Source organism: Episyrphus balteatus, chromosome 2 (assembly GCF_945859705.1).
Source record: "Episyrphus balteatus chromosome 2, idEpiBalt1.1, whole genome shotgun sequence".
Taxonomy (NCBI): Eukaryota; Metazoa; Arthropoda; class Insecta; order Diptera; family Syrphidae; genus Episyrphus; species Episyrphus balteatus.
In genome coordinates this window covers 18272847-18288012 of record NC_079135.1, presented here as the reverse complement: position 1 = coordinate 18288012, position 15166 = coordinate 18272847, and the positions used below count along the sequence as shown (strand labels likewise).

The 15166-nt window shown below is 28.4% G+C and overlaps 1 protein-coding gene and 1 long non-coding RNA gene across 2 annotated transcripts in view; one reads left to right on the top strand and one right to left on the bottom strand.

The window, feature by feature from the left end:
* LOC129909133 (neural/ectodermal development factor IMP-L2) overlaps positions 1-15166 on the bottom strand; it is a 75470-nt gene that overhangs the window by 26538 nt on the left and 33766 nt on the right. The gene's annotated exons all lie outside the window — the stretch shown is intronic.
* LOC129909134 (uncharacterized) lies at positions 10178-11463 on the top strand. The gene is made up of 2 exons (XR_008771413.1): positions 10178-11121; positions 11406-11463. It is a non-coding gene; the product is annotated as an uncharacterized LOC129909134 (long non-coding RNA).

Here is a 15166-nt window from a genome sequence, read left to right as displayed (position 1 = left end):
AAAATTATAAAACTGTCAAATCGCATACAAATTTTAAAATTTCCCTTTTTTAATGGCGACTTTAAATTTAATGGAGTGTGAATAAATTGGACCTTACTCAATTATTCAATTCACATTTAATTTAAATTTTTAATTTTATTAAAATAAACGCCTCTGTTGTCGTGTACTTTTCACTTGTGATTAATTTAACAAGGGCACTTAATCAATTTGCTTTTAATGCAGTTTTATGGAGAAATTATAAAACAAGCCGAATAATTTATTTTCTACAAATTGAATAGCTAAGTTTTATTTGGTCTTTGAAAAGATTTATATAAATTTTAATAATTTATTCAAACACGAGTCTTGAATATGATGAATTGTAAAAGATTTATAGTTTAAATCTAGAATCATGACTAGTTATACCTGAACTGATCTTCTAGCAAATGGTTTTGTTTGCATTTAAAATTAGTATAATGTACTTATTTGTAGTTATTATATTCAAAGTAACGACCTTAATAAGTATTCTATCGGTCGTGAACCTTGCTATAGACTATAACTAAAATAGCTAAGTCGTTTTATCTATAAGCTGTAACAAAACTAATTAAAGCTTTCAACCAAAAGACTGTGATTTATTGACTTTACCTAGCTGTACTTTATCAATTCACTTTAAATTAAAATTACGACGTATCTTTACTGGCTTATGATAAAGCTATAACAAATGTAAAACAAATCAACTTCAAATTGTTTAATTAAATAAAACATTTCAATTAGGGTAAAGTCGGGAGATATGGTTTTCATTTAGGGTTTTTTTTTTTAACTAAATAAAATATTAAATATAAAAATTTGAGAAAAAGTTAAAAGAACAAAAGATAGAATCCAATAAATCATTAAACTGCAACCTTCTCGTTTTATTTTATTTTTTGTTTAAAAATGTCTCGTCAGAATGTAAATAGAACAAACAAACAAAAAATTACACTCAAAGGAAGTATTTGAATAAATTGACACGTTCCCATCGAGTGGCTCATTACATTAATTTCGCATTCCAATCGATAGTTGATTACAAAAATTGTTTAATATTATTGTTTGTTAAATAGAATCCGATTTTTTTTTTTGTAACACCACACATATTGAACCGTTTATAATTATCTATATAAAACTTGTTGAAATATTTCATCATTTCCTTTAATGGAATTAAACTCATATCCGTTCAGACAATGTCTGCGACGACATTTATGACAAGACATTTTTTTTAGGCGCACTTTTCCAAGAAAATTATGGCATTGAAATTAAAGTTGTTTTTTTTTTCAAAAAAACGTACGTAGGTACTATTTCCTGGCGCTTGAAATCGATTACAAAAAAAAAAAAACGATAAGATTCTCGTGACAATTGAGATAAAAACGTTTTCATTCATTTAAAGTGGGAACATACCTAATAGTTTCTATGAATATAATTTTGGTGATTTTTGAGAATTTTTGAATGATTCATTCTTAAAATAGTTGATTTGGGTCAGTAAATTATCACCAAGTCAGTAGGAGGTGGTGTATAATTGATTTTTATTTGAGTTCTCCGAAGAGTTTACCTTTTGATAAAAGTATTGGTAGTTTTAGATAAACTGAAATCAGTTATTACGTCAGCACATGTACTCAATCTTGAATTTTGCTTTAAATCCCCAACTGTTTATTACCTCAAAATTTTATTGATTTATTTTTGATGGATGTACATAGGTGCTTATCATAGGTTGCCACTAAAATTCTGATCCTGAGAAATCAAAAGTGACTCAGATGTCAGAAAAGATGTTTTTTTAGAGTTGGTTTTTTAGCCATCTATGCACAAAAATGTATTTTTTTTGCTCTTAGAGAATATCAAGGTTTCTGTAAATCATAAAGCAAGAAATAAAAACAATGTTTTTCCTATAATATTTCCTCCAAAAAGGAGGAGGTATTCTATTCGTCTGTACACCGAAAAAAAAAACCAATATCAATTTAACATTTTTTAAATATCAAATTAACATTTTTTAAATATCAGCCAAAAATGCTCTATAAAATGTGTTTTATGATATTTAAAATGTTAAAACAACATTTTTATTATCAGGATGATATTTAAATGTCACATTTTGGAAATTTTTTTTGATATTTTATGATCATTTTTTCATATCAATTTCTCATTCCAAATTATTGAAAAATATTAAATAAAAAATTCTTAATGTGTACTAATTTAAAGGCGCTTTGTGTTTTTTCGAAGTAAAATGTATGATTTACTGAGAAAATTTGATCGGCACTAAGATTTTACTTCACATAGTTTGGGAGAAAATAACAAAACAATTATATCACCTATAATAGAAAAAATAATATCACCATTATTTTGTAAAGAATATTCCCTTTCAGTAATGTTTTGAAAAAGGAAGAAAATTCTTAAAATAATAAAAATAATAAAAATGAAAAGGAAAGAAATAGGTTTCATTATAATAAACTAAAACGTAAAATCTAGTCAACATTGATATTTTAATTGTCAAAGTGAAATTTTCACTATTCACTTTAACTTAAAAAAAATGTCAAAATGATATTTTAATTGTCAAAGTGAAATTTTCACTGTCCCACCTGAAATTAAAAAATGTCAAAATGATATGATAAAATATCAAAATTGATATTTTAATTGTTGGACGACTTTTGTCACTGAAAAATGTTAATTTGATAGCTGTTATTATCAATTTTTTTTTTCGGTGTATTTTTTTGTTTGTTACCTCATAACTTTGGACTGAGTAAACCAATTTTGATAATTCTTTTTGTATTGGAAAGCTGGTGTCCGCAGTGTCCCATTTCAATTTTGTCCGGTTCTAGCTCTAGTCGGAAAAATTTTTTTTAAGAAAAGTACTTAAAAGGAACGATTCCAAAAATTAAAAAAAAAAATATAGAAAAACTCTTTCTTATTAAAATGACATACATATCTCGTTTGGAGGTGAAAACTGTTAAAAAAAAATAACTCTTTTATGAATTTTTACATACAAATCTTTAATATTCTATGCAATTTTAATTATAAGAGCAAGTTCGTACGACCTATCCTCAGTTTGAAGAACACTAATTAATACTGTGTCCTACTTTTTTACTGCTTGGCTTATACTATTGAATTTAAAGTTAGCCTTTTGACGTCATGTTTATCAACTTAAATAGTTTTTTTTTTTTCAAATATATATAAATATTATGTATGCATATTATATATTTTAATATTCAAAATAATATTATCTTTTGAATTGCTAATCATAATAATTAAAGCTTTTATAAAAATTGAAAGTTATAAATGTTTTTAACTAACTAAATATAATCCTAGACATAATGTCTGTGGTTGAATATATAAATAGACTAAAAGATTTGAGCTTCTAGAATAATAATCAAATAATACAACTTATTAATTCCGAACCAAGATCAAATAAGCAAAAAAGTTTCGTATTTTTTTTCTTTTTTTTTCCAAATTTGCAATCAAATCATTAGACCATCAAAATTGAACACAATTTTTCATAAAACATGACAAATTTCGTTAACCGTTGGAATGGCGGCCCCAAAGTGCATTTCCATTTCTTCAGTTTATTTGGGTCTTATAATTTCGTGAAAAAGTATTTGCAGGGCAACTGAAAATTAAAATACTTCTTTTTAGTTCACGACTTTTGCTTTTAGAGAGCGTCTTGTTTAATTGAATGTGACGTAACAGAGCCTTTAACCAGCGAACGAGCATGGTGCTTCCAACGATAACTTATTTGTCAAATTATAATAGCTTAGAAGTTTTGGTGTAACAAACAAACATACATTATACCCATATGCATACTTATCAAGCTCATAACCCTCCTTTTGGCTTCGCAAAAAAAAAGGTTCTATGGTAGCCACTGCTAATAATGATTTTTCATAAAATTATAGGCCCTGCTTTTTGAAAAATTCATGATTATTTTTAATTAAAATTAAAGGAACCCTTAAAAAACTAAGTTTTCCAAAAAAAAAAAATAACTTTGAAAAATCGTAACTTTTCGTTCATCTAAAATCTTACATTTTTATAGCTAACTTTTAGTGTAGTCATGGGTATATTGGAAATAAATTTCATGACTGGATAAAGTTTTTCAGATTGTCTAGGATTTGCGTGAATTTAAATAACTTTTATAAAATCATTATAAGAACTATAACTACCATCAATTATAATTTAATAGCTTTCTCTCCATTGTCTTTGTCAGTCAAATGAAATCCTAAAACCAAAGGTGACATTGATGTCAATCATAATTTATGTTAGGCTCTCATATTCTTCATGTTTTAATATTACCACAAAAGGTTTCAGCGCATGATTAATAAATAGACCACAAATAAATTAACCACAGCTTGCCTACTAATCAACATAAAATATGTATTCAATAGCTTGGTTAATATTAGATTTCCTTCAATTAAATTGTAAAATTTCAATAAAGAAGCATACCGCCATTTCTTTCTAATACTAAGTACTAAGAAATAGAAGAAGTATAAAAATTTATCAGGTGTCAGGTGTCAAAGCAATATAAGTTTTATCATACCGCTTTTTATATTTTTTACAATTAAAGTAAATTGATGATGTGTGAAATGTATTTTAATAGCTCATTCAGAAGTTATATCAAATATCAAGTACCTGTATCAAAATTAAGCTGATAATGACAACATTATATAGTTTCTATATTCTGTCAAAGTAAACACTGATAAGAGTTATCAGGTAGAATAGCTACCTTAAACTTATGAAATCTAGTTGAAACTTAATTTTTAATTGCTATGTCTCGGTTAGTAGAACCGTCAAAGCTAAAATCACATACAAAGTGGCAATTATTTTCTCCACGCTTATCACAGTCGCCGCCATATAGAGACATTAATTATGATTTGAAGTAGGTACTCACACTGATAGCGATGAAAAAAAAAATCAAAACCAAAATAACTACGGTCTTCAAAAAAAAAAATGAATTTCTTATTACGCCTTAATTTAGCAATATACTCCAATACTCATACCTTTCCAACTCGTATGTTTCAATAAATCATTCGAAAAATTATCAGTTACCGAATCAGAAAAGGACGTATCTTCCGATAAGATCAAAAGTTAAACGATAATATTTGCGTCGTTGTTGATTGTTGCTTCCCAACAATGGCCGAAGTCAGAAATTGAGTAATATGTGTATATAAACGCTTAATTAATTTTGGAAACAAATTATTCCACATTTAGCCCTTGAACTCGACAGCAAATTGCAATGAAACGAAATCAATTTGTTTCTTACGTTTTTGTCCAGATGTTCAATAAAAATGCAATAATCTTCCTCTCTCCTCCGTCCAGCGATACTGACACGCTTCGGTTACAGATGTTCAATTGCATGATATTATTGCATCTGTAGAATGTAGGGAAACATGGTATAAAAAGAGAAGGTATGATCATTAGAAAAAACTCAGTATCGAGAACTGTCAAAACTTATAGCTACTTAAGGTTTTGACAGCCCAGCCCATTGAAATTGTTGTTGTAAACAAATTTGTCTTGGAAGTTGTTGTTGCTTTTGACTTTGCCAAATGCAAAACGTCAAAACCTTATTACCCCATTTTGTAAGATGGCGACTCTAATGATCATACCTTGTCTTTTTATACCATGGTAGGGAAAGACCGAAGTTGTTGTCAAAAGTTCTCCTACGTCAAGAACTTTTTGTCATCTAGAAAATGCATTTTTAAGTTTGATTCATAGACTTTAGTCCCCTTTTTGGGTACCACTCTGTCCATAAAAAGTTCTCTTTGTGAATTATCATGCCGCGTCATTTAAAAATTATTACCAAGACTTTTTTTTGTGTAAGATGTCAGTTTTAAAGTGAGTTCTTTATACATTTAAAGTGATTCAATCAAAATTAGGTAACAGATAAGAAAGTTGTTATACTTCATGAATTCGATTGTATCTAGATTTTTCTCACCCAAATTTATATATGTAAAGATAGATAGTCGTAGTTCAATTTTTAATTGACAAATAAATATTTCAATTGATGATGGTCGATGGACTTTTAAGTTATTCAACAGAATAGTTAGTAGGTAATGGAAAAAAAAGTATAGGTATTCCCGTGGTATGAAATTGATAGAAATATCATGTGATATTTTATTCTTTGATAAATTGATAAGGTGGCATGTTTGATGATTTACAGTTCTATTTTTGGGAAAAAAATCTATGAATCAGAAATGAAATAATATATTTGATTGGTTCTTAATAAATCAAATTAAATTGGCAATACTTTTTTTTCAGTAGATACCTGCATATGTATTCATTTTTTCATAATCTTTTTAAAACCTTAAATTGAGGTTTTTTTTTCGAAATGGCAGGTGTTTAGATTGAGGAAATGCGATAAAAGCTAAACAACTGTATTACCAATGAATTTTGAGTCGCTTAAGGTTGAAAATCTCAAGACGGCAGCTTTTTCAATATTTTTGTATGGAAAAGTGTTTATTTCAAGTCGATAGCTTCATTACTTTTCGAGCTACGTTGCACGTCGCAGAAAAAAAAAGCTTTTCGAGTAAAACGCATTTGAAGTATTCGTTTTCGTACTGCAGTAGATCAGGAGCGCATGGGTTTGGGGACTATGTCGGGACTTTGAGGCTTCTTAAAATTCTAAGACCACTGAAAATAGTTTCTTCAGATGATAAATTAATTTTTTAAGGAATACAAAAATGCAAGAAAAAAACAGTACCTTAATATCTTTGGCGCCGGGTACAAAGGTATTAAGTCAGAAAATGTAGTTTTGAGGAAAATGAAATTGAAGTCCCAATTTTTGTTTGTAAATTTGAATATTATTATTTTTAAAAAGTAATGATGCAGAAACATCATTTATAAGATCTATTTTAATATCCATATGCTGTTGACCAGAAAATGACCGTTTTAAAAAAAAGTATGTGTTGGCTTAACACTTTAGAGCCATTTAGTCTTCAAAAATAAACTTGGTCCAAAGGTGTTAAGTCAAGAAAAATCTTTGTTTACATCGATAACAAGGTTTAATTTATAAAAGAAAGTTGGAAATATTAATGTGATTAATTACACGGTGCGACACTGAAAATACACCCGACGAATTACATAGTTTAGGCTGTTCGTATGGTCGAATAATGCATAAAAATATTTTTGTTATATTTTTGGAACCCTCAATTTTTTTTTATTGACAAAAAACCATTTTTACAGACTTTACGATGTAATCTATCAATATCTCAGTCATTTTTCTAACAACTCTCAATATGTTATATGTTTTTGGAAAGAGAATTTTCAGACCTTTTGAATGATGTATAGAAGTCTATTGTTTAAACAAATTAAGTGTAGGTTTTTATCCCATAAATCTTGAAAAAGTGATTTTTTTTCTCAATTTTTTCAACTTTACCCAATTTTTTTTGGAAAATTAACCAAACAAAAAAAGAAAGAATATACATTAAGCACAAATTGGCGTATTTTTTTATTGAATTTGACCAAAACTTCGGAATCTATGCTACTTTTTCGTAAATAGAAAATGTGGCTTTTCATAATATGAATTGCAAGCTGCAAAATAGGGTGTTCGTTATTTTAAAATAATAAGAATTTCTATGCTCCTAGGATCTTATATGGTTGGAAATAAACTAAAAAATATATTCCCCAAGTTTCAAGCCTCTAACTTAATTCTAACCCGTGCACTGTGGGCTAGAACGCTATTTTAGCTGGAATTAATTATAGAAATTCTCAAAATAGTCTAAAATTGCAATTAAAGGCATTAAAATGATGTCGAATAATATAATAATGATAAAATTATGGCACAACAGACACTAATGATAAGAAAAACAACAAAAATAGGTTAATTATTATATAAAATGAGGTTTTCAAATTTAAAACACATATTATTGGTCTAAAAAACAAAAAAATGGGGTCTTTAAAGTTTGAACGCATCAAATTCGAAAATGGTATCATTGAAGCGAACAAAAGTTGTTTTTACTTAATATGGAATGTAAAATGTTAATGCAAATAAAAAAACCGTTATATGAAAACATTCAACTCGTTTTGTTTTAATCGTAAGTGGTTTTTCTGAATATTTTGCTCCCTATACTTTCGGAGTTACAGCGAAAAAAGTTTGCTCTTGTAGGACATAGTTTTATATAAAACATAAAGCCATATAGGCTAGCTACTTTTTAAAATTATTTCTAGAGTGTGCCTACGCGTGCCTTTTTTTTAAAGCTTAGGAACATTCGTTTTATATAAAATCGGTGCTAGTAACATACTTTACTTTAAAATTTATATACAAAAGTTCAATTTAATAACAATTGACTAGCAAATACTATATTTGAACACATCACTCGTTGATAAACTTACAAAATTTTCACAATCAATCCGTTAAAACAAACTCAGTAAACGAATATCTGGATAGAGGAAAAAGAGGCCTTTTTTGTTTTTTTTTTTCGAAAACTTGCTTTTCGATTGTGTTTTTTATGTAGCCAATGAATGTTTTGACCTCAACTTTAAATGAGAAATTATAGCTAGTTCATTTATTTATCGAATGAGACCAAAATTATTAATTTTGGAAGAAGTTGACATTTTTAATTAATTCCAGCTAAAATAGCTTTCTAGCCCACAGTGCCGTGCCGCCAAGCGGTTGAAGTTTCTTATGGGAATAACATGGGGTCTCTTGGACCTTGTTCGATCAATCTTAAATTCCAGCCAAACCTTTTGTTCAATAAATTTAAAACTTTACAGGCTCAAATTTAATAAGTGTAGCTATCATGTGAATATTTTTCAGATTTTTAATTTTTATAATTTTAGAGATTTAGCTTGTTAAAAAAGTCATTTTTTTTTTCAGATTTTTAAAAAAATCGCTTTTTACACGTTTAATGCCGAAAAATTAAAAAACATACATTTTTATTCACAAATAAGCATAGCATATATATTTAAAATGCATATTCAATTCATAGTTATATGAAAAATTAGTTGTGTATTAATTCTTCAACTCACATCGATATTCAAAAAACGTGTTGATTTAAGAAAAAGTACTGTGGTAAATATGTAAATAAAAAACTAGTTAATTATAACTATAACTTTGAATTAAATGTGAATAAAAATGTATGTTTTTTAATTTTTCGGCATTAAACGTGTAAAAAGCGATTTTTTAAAAAATCTGAAAAAAATTACTTTTTTAACAAGCTAAATCTCTAAAATTATAACAATTAAAAATCTGAAAAATATTCACATGATAGCTACACTTATTAAATTTGAGCCTGTAAAGTTTTAAATTTATTGAACAAAAGGTTTGGCTGGAATTTAAGATTGATCGCACAAGGTCCAAGAGACTCCATGTTATTCCCATAAGAAACTTCAACCGCTTGGCGGCACGGGTTAGAATTAAGTTAGAGGCTTGAAACTTGGGGAATATATTTTTTAGTTTATTTCCAACCATATAAGATCCTAGAAGCATAGAAATTCTTATTATTTTAAAATAACGAACACCCTATTTTGCAGCTTGCAATTCATATCATGAAAAGCCACATTTTCTATTTACGAAAAAGTAGCATAGATTCCGCAGTTTTGGTCAAATTCAATAAAAAAAATACGCCAATTTGTGCTTAATGTATATTCTTTCAGAATATAACCTTACTTTATTTTTTTGTTTGGTTTATTTTCCAAACAAAATTGGGTAAAGTTGAAAAAATTGAGAAAAAAATCACTTTTTCAAGATTTATGGGATAAAAACCTACACTTAATTTGTTTAAACAATAGACTTCTATACATCATTCAAAAGGTCTGGAAATTCTCTTTCCAAAAACATATAACATATTGAGAGTTGTTAGAATAATGACTGAGATATTGATAGATTACATCGTAAAGTCTGTAAAAATGGTTTTTTGTCAATAAAAAAAAATGGAGGGTTCCAAAAATATAACAAAAATATTTGTATGCATTATTCGACCATACGAACAGCCTACACTATGTAATTTCTCGGGTGTATTTTTTTTTTTTTATTTTGTAGCACAGTGTTACCAAATGTGAAAATTCTTTTTGAAATATTATAATACAGTAGAAAAATCGCTTTTCGTTTTTTTTTTCTTCCTCTTGACTTAACGCTTTAGGATCAATTTTTGTATTTAAAAATTAAAAATGAAAGCAAAAACAAAGGAGTTAAGTCAATTAACGCCCTTAGTACCATCCAATTTAAAGAATTTTTGACTTAAACCCTTTGTACTAGAGATGAGCTAAGTCGTGATTTTTCAATCACAGGTATACCTGTGACTGTGATTTTTAATTCACGGTGATTCTAACCTGTGATTTTTAACCGTGATTTCAATTTTTTTTTATGAAAATCCCAAAAAAAAAAAAAAAAAAAAAAACGTAGCATTTTTAACGTTTGTATTTTCGTACGATACTTACGTAGGAATTACTATTGAAGCTCAAATACGAGTATATTTGAAACAATGGAGCTGATTTTACAAGGAAAACTGGTTTAAGCAAACAGATCCGCGATTTACCAAAGCCATTAGTGATTATACTGGGGAAAACATTATTTTGTCTAGGCGACTCTTGATTTTACGGAAGAAATTTATTATTTCACGGGAAAAGTAACTTTTAAACCCCTTATTCTAATCAGGGCAACCTGCGAGTCTTCACAGCAAATATTCGGGTGCAAACCGTGATTCTTCTGGAGCCATACGTTATTGTAAGGGGTTAACAAAACAATTATTTTACCGAACGTGCGTGAATTTCGGTAAAAACAATTCACGTTGCAAAAAATTGTTTTATCCAAAATCACAGGTTAAAAGTAATTTTCAATGCATCTGCGTGAATTCCGGCTTAATTAATTCACTTTTACACTGTTGCAAATAGTTGTTTTGGCCAAAAAAAAAGTCATTTTCAATGCATTTTCGAACTCTGCTTAAAATAATTCACCTATACACTTGACCTGTTGCAAAAGTTGTTTTGGGAAAAATCACAGGTTTGAAATAATTTCAAAGCATTTGTGAAGTGAATTCCTGTCAAACCAATTCACGTTTACAAAAGAACTATTGCAAAAGTTGTTTTGGGAAAAATCACAGGTTAAAAATAATTCCAAAGCATTTGTGAAGTGAATTCCTGTCAAACCAATTCACGTTTACAAAAGAACTATTGCAAAAGTTGTTTTGGGAAAAATCACAGGTTATAATTTCCAATGCACTTGTGTAAATTCCGATAAAAACAGTTTACGTTTGCACAAGAACTGTTGCAAAAGTTATTTTTTCCAATCAAAGGTCAAAAGTAATTTTCAATGCATTTTCGTGAATTCCGCTTTAAATAACTAACGTTTACATAAGAATTGGTGCAAAAATTATTTTGAACAAAATCACGGGTTTAAAAAAATCCTAAACATTTGCGTGAATTCCGGTCAAAACATTCACGTTCACAAAAGAACTATTGCAAAAGTTGTTTTGGGAAAATCACAGGTTAAAAATAATTCCAAAGCATTTGTGAAGTGAATTCACGTTTACACAAGAACAAGAACTGTTTAAAAGTTGTTTTGGGAAAAATCACAGGTTATAATTGCCAATGCACTTGTGTAAATTCCGGTAAAAACAATTCACGTTTACACAGTAACTGTTGCGAAAACGCATTGAAAATGACTTTTGACCTGTAATTTTGGAAAAAATAACTTTTTGTTACAGGTCAAGTGTAAACGTGAATTATTTTCCGCGGGATTCACGAAAACGCATTGAAAAATGACTTTTGACCTGTGATTTTGAAAAAAATAACTTTTTGCTACAGGTCAAGTGTAAACGTGAATTATTTTCCGCGGAATTCACGAAAACGCATTGAAAATGACTTTTGACCTGTGATTTTGGAAAATATAACTTTTTGCTACAGGTCAAGTGTAAACGTGAATTATTTTCCGCGGAATTCACGAAAACGTATTAAAAATGACTTTTGACCTGTGATTTTGGAAAAAATAACTTTTTGCTACAGGTCAAGTGTAAAAGTGAATTATTTTCCGCGGAATTCACGAAAACGCTTTGAAAATGACTTTTGACCTGTGATTTTGGAAAAAATAACTTTTTGCTACAGGTCAAGTGTAAACGTGAATTATTTTCCGCGGAATTCACGAAAACGCTTTGAAAATGACTTTTGACCTGTGATTTTGGAAAAAATAACTTTTTGCTACAGGTCAAGTGTAAACGTGAATTATTTTCCGCGGAATTCACGAAAACGCATTGAAAATGACTTTTGACCTGTGACATTTACTTTTGACAAACATTTTTGCCTCACTTTTAGTGTAAAGTGTAAACTTAAAACATAGAGATCTTTTTTATGATTGATCTATGAGATCACGCCATATCCTAAACGAACTTGTCGAAAATGACATTCGGGGTAAATGCTCTATTTGAGCGAAATGCGAACTGTAAAGTGAAAAGTAAATACCCAATTCACGGTTAAGGTAATCACAGGTTATTTGAGAACTGTTCACAGGTAGTGATTGTTATTTGTCAATCACAGGTTAAAAATCACAGGTCGTGATTTTTTGCTCATCTCTACTTTGTACCGAATCATTTCTAACGGAAGGAGATACGCTAGAGCTATGGCGATAGGACCAAACGAAAGAGAAAAAAAAAACTGACTGAAGTCCAATAAAAATCCGAAAATCGATTTTTTTGACTTAACCCCTTTGTACCCGGCATCAAAGATATAAGAACGTAAGATATTAATAAAAACTAGACATTAATTAAAACATTAATTACAGATGCCCTCCCAATGTTAGAAAAAAGTGTTTGGATGCAAATAATTCAGCAACCAGACCTTCAAGAAATTTATGGTTTTCAGTTATGAATAGAATTTAAACAGAACTTTCTTTTGATATCTCATTCGATTGGTTTGTAGGAAATTTTTGAAAACGTATATTTTTTTGGCAAGGGATTTTTTTTTTTTTTTCAAAACTCAAAAAAAAAATATAGATTTTCAATTTTTGTACCTGTTGATTACGAACTCATATCTTTTATTCAAAAACTGTTTTGAAACTTTGGTCAAAAGATATTGGTCTCGAAATGTAAGAAAAAGAAAAAAAAAACTGTCAAAATTCTTTCTGCTTATCATAATTCTGTTTTACAAAATTCTGCAAAAAATTAAAAAAGGGTTTAGAAAATGTTCAAAAGTTCGCTCTTTTTTTTCCAAAAAGTAGATACATGAAAGCAATCAAATTCTTAAGCCGAACTATATTATGCATGAGCTTACGTCAAAATCGAAAGAACAAAGGCAGCCTTATGGGATTTTGTATCAGAAACTCGCTAATGCCATTAGCCATTTTGACATTAGCCCATGTAAGCTTATGCCTTTTATAGTTGGACCATTTGATAATGGCTTTACTATAACAACTGTTAAATAGCAGAGAGAAAAACCCTCTGTCAACTATTTCTTCTATGTGATTCAATTTACCTAAAAAATACTTTGTAACGTCTAGACACGTCTAATGGAATATAATATACCTATCTACAGAACGTTTGAACGAGATGCTTGAAATGATAATTGCAGTTTAACTGAATTTAAATTTATTATGTGTCAAAAAACTTCGATATTCGATATCTATAGTGAATTTGAATTTATTTTAAAGAAACTATTGATCATAAATCAAATTCTATTTATTGAAATAACCACAAAACAAAACAAGCTTTGAAGTCATATCCAACAAATGCTTTCTCTCAAACAATTAGCATGATAAATGTCTTGTCAACTCTGACAACAATGTATTAGCCACAAGATGATAACGTATAGGTATCCTTTTAAATATTGAAAGCTGCCTTGAAAATTGTTCATACAAGGAAAAAGGATTCAAACAAAAAAAAATATTAGTAAGTAGTTATCAGACTCATTTGTCATCCACTTAAGTAGCTGTCAACTTCTTCAAATGCAATTTTCTTTAATTCTATATACACAAAAAAAAATCACATTTCATTTGAAGATATATAAAAAAAAAAAAAACACGAATCACTTTAAAATAAAATATCACTGCAATTTGATATGCTCGCCTTTTTTCGTTGTTGTTGTTGTTACTTTGGCTGGAAACTGATAAACGAAGCGTGTTTCAATTTCATTAATCAAATATACTAACTGCGCACATAATGTAATTGTTGCCCTCGATCTCATAACAGTGGGATCTCCACAATTGGCATGAGAAGGTATTTTGGTATTCAGTATAAAATAAATTTATTCATTTTAATAAAGGAAAAGAACAAAAAAAAAAAAAAGATGAAAATATTCCGCTTTGGAAATCTTTTACTATGTCATATCTGACTGTATACAGTGGAATTGAACAAATAAATTGAAACAATTTGGAAGAAGAGAAAACCTATGTAAATAATTTTTTTGATTTCGGTTTTTTTTTTAGTAGGTAAGTACAAGTAGGTATATATGCTGGATTTCTTTGCTGTTCAGATAATGTATCAATTGCGTTCTTATTCAAAATTTAATTCATACAATTTTGAAAAAAAAAATATACATAAAGGCTTTTTTTGTAATCTTCTTGTACCTGCTTGTATACTTTGATTTGATAAAAACTTAAAAAATCTAATAAATTTGAAAATTATATTGAATTGTGTTATAATCGTTTTTTTTTTTTGGGGCCCCTCCCCTCCCCAATTTCCAAAATTTAAAGACTTATTCTTGTCAAAAACTATGTCCAAATTAAACGACTGGGTCGCACGAACTTGCTCTTAGAGTTCAAGTTGCTTAAATTTTTAAGACTTTTTATATAGAAATTTGGAAAATGTAGGTACCTACTAGTGATGGGAACTATCGAATGATTTGAATTATCGAATAGTTCATTCATTTATTCATTCGAATAAAAAATATCGAATAAAACTATCGAATGAAAACTATCGAACAAACTATCGAATAAACTATCGAATAAAAACTATCGTATAAAAAATCTATTTAAATGAAAAAACTATCGTTTAAGAAAACTATTTGAATGAAAAAACAATCGTATACAAAAAACTATCCAAATGAAAAAACTATCGTTTAAGAAAACTATTTGAATGAAAAAACTATCGTATAAAAAATCTATTCGAATGAAAAAACTTTCGAATAAGAATAATGTTCAAAAGAAAATACTATCAAATAAAAAAAACTTTTTTAATGACAAAACTATCGTATCAAAAAACTATTGGAATAAAAATAGTAACTAAACTATCGAATGAAAAAACTATTCGAATGAAAATCG